Genomic DNA, 6,104 nt, shown 5'->3' with positions numbered 1-6,104 from the left:
GCGTCTTATCGTGTTATCATTGACCGCCGCCGTGCTAACATGTCGCCGTTCGAGTGAAGTGTTTGAAGAACAGAGACAGAGCACGAGGAAAGAACATGTGCGGACAGAGAGTTCGACCCATCGGCGATTCTTAAGTACGATGTCAGTATGGTTGTTTTTGTCTCTTTTATTTCAAATGCACAAAGAAGACCAGATAGTTATGTTCTTTTTTGTTCTGACCTACATGAGGGTAGCTGGTCCTTTGCTATTTAAGGGGCTTATGCAGGGATTTCCCTACACCCCCCTCAGGGGGGGTGTACACCCTCCCTGCATTTTTGCAACACCTCCCCCCCCTGAAATTTCTCAGGTGACTCCACCCAGCTCGGCCACCAACACGTTCTGGTAGTGAGTCCGGCGCAGTGAATTACATCCTGTGCTGTCAAACTTGGGCTGTAGGACCACAGTCATGCAGATGATCCGTACCATGCATTTGTCCAAAATCATTTGAAAGTGACTGTGCAATGCATATATTGCGCGTATGTACGAGCAAAAATGCGTGCGGGCACGCAAACTCAATGTGGATCATCAAGAGCCATTTGCGCCCAACTCAACCAAGCGAGGTATTCTGAGGTTTTCACCGTTGATTGCTAGGTGTTCGTTGACATGATGGTAGTCTTTTATCTTTGTCGGTCGTGTGATTATGCATCTTAATGTTGAAATGCCGTTCACAATGAATCTCTATTCTAATGTACTGTGTTCTAAAGTAATAACATGTACAAATAAACCGGGAAAGCTGTGCAGACACGCAGATATGTCACCATTGTGCCACGATTCTTTCCGTGTCTTTTATGCTTCCACATGCGTCCACTGTGGCATTGAGGAGTGCTCAGTCGCCCTCCCAGGTGTATATCGTTCGCTGAGTGACCCCTGGTTTGCCAATCCCGAACGATGCGCAGCTACCCAGGGCTGACGAGCCGCAAACACGGCGAAACACCTGTCCTCTGGTGCTGTCGCATCGTTCCATGAGTATCTGTATCAATACGTGCAGCCATAGAAGCCACCTTAACCTGTAAGTTTGAATTTCAAACACGTCTAGCGTCATTTATTTATCTCTTTAATAGCTTTTCCCCCTCTCTCTCTATATATATATATATATGTATATATATATATATATATGTGTGTGTGTGTGTGTGTGTGTTTTAGACATTCTTGTCTTAGGCACAGAAAAAATTGACAGCATGCCTGCAGGGCACGACTTTTTCGGCAAGCAAGGGGAAGGCTACGAAGCTCATAAAAAAGAGAAAAAAAGACGAAAGAAGTATTTTTTCTGTTCATGCAGAACATGCGAAGTCCCCCTTAGTTCCGTATGAACCGGCTACCGGTACTTTTCTTAACGGTTCAGTTCCCGTTCAGCTCCAAGTTGGTGTCGACTGTTTGGGTTCGATTCAGCTCTGGTTCGGCAAAAAATAACGATTGATAACGGTTTTGAGTTCGGTTTCGGTTTCACTGTCTGGTCTGAACACCCCCAGAGACGAGGCGCAAATGACGACGGCTCCAGTCTCAGATGCGGGCTCTGCCGCTCCGCGCTTCCACGTGACTGAGAAGAGCGAATTAGTTTGCGGAGCGCAGCCTGATTCGCTCTTCTCTGTCACGTGCCGCGCCGTACACGGACACCACAGGCACCCCGCTACAACGCCGGCTTTTCTTGAAAATGGGGCTTCTAATGCCGACACATTCAACACAAAACATTGACGAACTGAAAGTTCGCGAACTTTTCGCGAACCCTGCTGATTCGCGAAGTTCGACGAACTTTCGAATTTCAAAACGCCTTTGCCGAGGTTCGCAGATGTTCGCAGACTTGGCCTTTGTCGTGGAAAGTTGAAAATATTGTGACTCATATAGGGACCGTGCAACACCTAAAGGGGGCGCGCTGCTCCTTCGCGACAGCGCCGCCAGTGGCGGTCTTGGAAGCATCCGACGTGATACCGCGCCGCCCGTTCTATGCATTCTCAAGTGGAACCGTAGCTTGCGTGGCGACCGCCGTAATTAGAAGGGCTAATTTTCGAAGTGTAAATAATTTGGAACGTTTCCGGGGCGCGAACGAAGAAAATGGAGACAAACTACACAGAAGCAACCACCGTATTTATGATGTATCTAACAGTGCGGAAGGAGAACAGCCACTCGCGTCTGTCTGGTCAAAACACCTGTAAGTGATACGTCGAGAGGATGGTTATTTGACGCCTCACAAAATCCTGGCTTGCTAGCGAAGGCTATATACGTGTATTTCTCTGATTCCAGCCACTTGTAATATGTTTTGGATTGAGTGTTGTATTCCTTTCGTCCTCTTTGCACGCACATAGCTTCGTCACTGAAATCTACATCGTGCGTCCTTTTTATCCATACAAATAAACACGTGAGGTCACAACTTATTGTCTAAACTTGTATTGCAGTTTTTCCAGTATCATCAGATACAATAACGCTAAAGAGATCCTCAAAGAAGAAATTATATGACTCTTTACCTCGGCTACCGCCGTAGGCTTTGTGGCACAACAGCTGTGAAATGGTTGGTGCGTAAATACTAAAACTAAACCTTTTGGACAACATAGAACTTCCGTTCTCACTGTGAGACTCGTCAACCAGATTACCGGGAGCGATATCGGCTCTGGGCACTGGCGATGAAACACCATAATCGATCCAGCGGCCTTTCACCGTCACGAAAGTGGCAACTGTAAATGATTGATCATTTTGCAGGTCCTCATTCAGTTTCATTGAAACTAGAACAAAAGAAATAGAAAATGTTGTGCACACCTCATGCAATGGCCGAACGCGAGTCACAAACGCTATTCGCTGTCAGTCTAGTGCCCTCGGTGGTATTGCAAGCATAGAAATCACGAGAAATGAAACATCAGATCCCTAACGAAGAGTTCTTTTAGGTGCTGGCACAGTTAGCGATGCAACAGTTCCAGTGTGGCAAAAAAAGACACCCGCACTTCACATATAAACAAAGCTGGCTACCCGGCGGCTATCACGCAAGGTACTTTCTCCGGAGGCCGCATCGCGGCGCCACCAGTTTGTCGCACACTCCCTATAGCGCTTAAAATTTACGTGTCTGTTTGTCAAACATGACAAAACATTGCTTTGGCTAGTCAGTACAAGCTTACGATGAAACGAGCGCAGCACGGAGAGGGAGCGATAAAGAACGACACCACGTAGGGGCTTACTAGCAGCTACGGAAAGCTGATTGAAAACAACAATTCTTCCAACCACAACCACAGGAAGTGCAATCGAGATTGTAATAATGCACCCGCATCTATCAAACCTACCCCGTACGTCGTCTGTCTGCGTCTGCTTCGGAATAGTTTGAAATTGCATGTTATGAACACAAGCTATACGCACAGGAAAACACGGTTGTTGTCCGGCAGCGTCTCAGTAGTTCCAGCAGGTTGCTCGCATTATACTTTTTCTTTTCAGGTTTCCAATCCACCTTGCTAGCATTATAAATATATAGCACACAGAAACATGTAGAACATCATATATCATCTAAATATACCACAAGTACTTTTCGGCTTTTCGAGGCGTAAAAGATATGCTTCTCCTTCAGGTAACTAGATCGACGCACATGGGTTGTTGAAGTCGAACTTCTGCGAACTTTTTCTAATTTTCCGAAGAAAGGTTCGCATTTCGCGAACTTTTGCGAATTCGAACCCCGAAATGCTCGGTACATCTCTATTCATCAAACAGTTTGGACACTGTGTTTCACTTTTAGCAATAGCTGGCGTCTTAGTTTTTGTCTGTCATCCTGACGAAGTGCCAGCGATAATGAATAAATATCAGAAATATGAACCGTGAAGCAAGGGTGGGGGCACTATGAAAGTGTCGGTATCGGTGACGATACGGAGATCGGGTTGCGGTAAATTTGTAACGGAATTATACTTTATACTATTGATTACGATAGTGACGTTATTGCAACGGCGCTACGTATAACACTGGCTAAAAGAGTGCGTTCTCTCGGAGTTACAGTCCAGAGTTGTGGTGTGAACGAGGCCTGGCAAGGTACTTAAAACAGGTGCTTGTAAAGTTTCAACAGAGTTCCTGGACTTTTTTTAAGTACTTCTCTGCTGGAGCAGCAGATGTATGTTTCTCAGTGCACTTCTTTATTGACAACTTGATGAGGCTTAAGAATTATCTCGCTAGCAACGGCGTGTATCTTTTACACAATAGGCTGAAACCCCTTGAGACTGAGGGTTGGAAACAGCTTGGATGACAATGGAAGAGTCCTTGTGGCCCGCGATAAAATACGTAGTTAAGCATCCCCATTGTACGAGACATTTGAATACCTGTCGCCTGTCTGACATGAGGCCAAGAACGAAGTTGAGTCGTGCAATGACGTGCGACCTGTTGACGGCTAGCACTTGAAAGATATTGGCCGTTGCGAGAACAGTCCTGCCCTGCGGCACGTAAAACATGTCGCCACACTGCGCAGACAAACCTTACGTGCAACATCACAGTACCATTATTATTGCGAGAACAACAGAAATAAAGGCACCAACTGCATAGTGCGAGGAGACGACGACAACGAAAACCTGACGTCGTGCGTTCCATGCGAATTATGCCCGCCATATGCGAATATTGACACGTAAATAAAAACCGTATGACAAAGGCACTGAAGAACAAGATCAGAAGTGCGAGGCGGAGGGGAGGGGGGCAGTGAAAAAGGGGGAGGAAAGGTGATATACGATTTATTATTTTTGTAGCACATTGCACGACTTTGCAGGTGCAAAGCTCGCGCGATTTTGAAGCGGCACTGAAATTTTGTTCACGAGTGTTACACCTAACATTACAAAAAATCGTATGCAAAAATCTACTTCAGGGAGCATTATAGGGTCAACGCTATTTATCTGCGGGGCGGGAGAGATTTTGCCATGACCTCTGCGCACTTTTATAAAATTGAATTCACGAGAAACTGAATTTTCCCAACTTGCCAAAAGTTGGCAAGTGAGTTGCCTGTTATATATGTTCAATACAGCATACATTGGTTCAGCCCCATCGGGATTATCAAGAGCGCGTGCGCTCGTTCGATGTTCTTCTTTTTTTCTGTCCCCAAGGGATAAACGATGTTCGCATTGTCCTAAGTCTCCATGTTGCCCTCGAGGTCTACGATGACTTAACACTGGCGACGACACCTCCTACGAACCTTACGGGCCTTGGTTTTACGCAAGTCTGCAATTCCAGATGTCTGTCGTGCGAGTCTCACAGTTTGTTCCTGGAAGCAACTGGACCTCGTGGGTAGAACGCCTCGAGTTCTATTTTGAGGCTAATGAAATCACGGCTTCTGCTAAACGGCGAACAGTCTCTGCTAAGTTTATGTGGCGAAGACGTTTACGATACGTTAAGATCACTGCTTGTCCCGCAACGTCCATCACAAGTTTCATATGATGACATCATCAAGGTCCTTAGGGAACAATGCAGTCTCAAACCGTCGGAACTCCTTGCAAGGTGCATCTTTTACAAACGGGACCAACTACCCTCGGAATCAATTTCAGATTTCGTGGCGACCCTCCGTTCATTGGCCAAGGATAACTTTGACACTCATCACCACGTGCTTCCACCTGCAGCTGCTGTGCCTTCCAAGTCAGGGGATACTCAACAAGCAGACATGACACCTGCAGCCACAGTACTACCTACAGTGTTACCTCTGGACATTATGCTGCGGGACCGATTCGTCTGTGGTGTAACGGACCCTCATTTGCAACAACGTCTTTTGGCGGAAAGAGGAAGCATAACGTTCCAACAGCCATTACAAATCGCCTTGACAGCCGAAACTGCACTCCGTGAACAGACGCAACTTCGTCAAGACAGTGGAAACTCTAAAGTATACAAGACAGCAGGAAACAAAGCAAATAAAAACAGAAGAAAATTATTTGTTACACATGTGGACGGGATCACCGCCTGCCGGATTGCCCCGTTCCAGACTCTACTGTCTGTAACTTATGTCGCAAGAGAGGGCACATGGAAAAAGTCTGTTTCTCCAAGAAACGCGCAAAGAAGAGCGGTAAAGCCAAGATGGTAGCAGTACATGACACTGATGACGCTTCAGAAAACGACTCAGACACGTTATACACTTT

This window comes from Ornithodoros turicata, chromosome 2, assembly GCF_037126465.1.
Source record: "Ornithodoros turicata isolate Travis chromosome 2, ASM3712646v1, whole genome shotgun sequence".
Taxonomy (NCBI): Eukaryota; Metazoa; Arthropoda; class Arachnida; order Ixodida; family Argasidae; genus Ornithodoros; species Ornithodoros turicata.
This window is presented reverse-complemented; position numbering follows the sequence as displayed.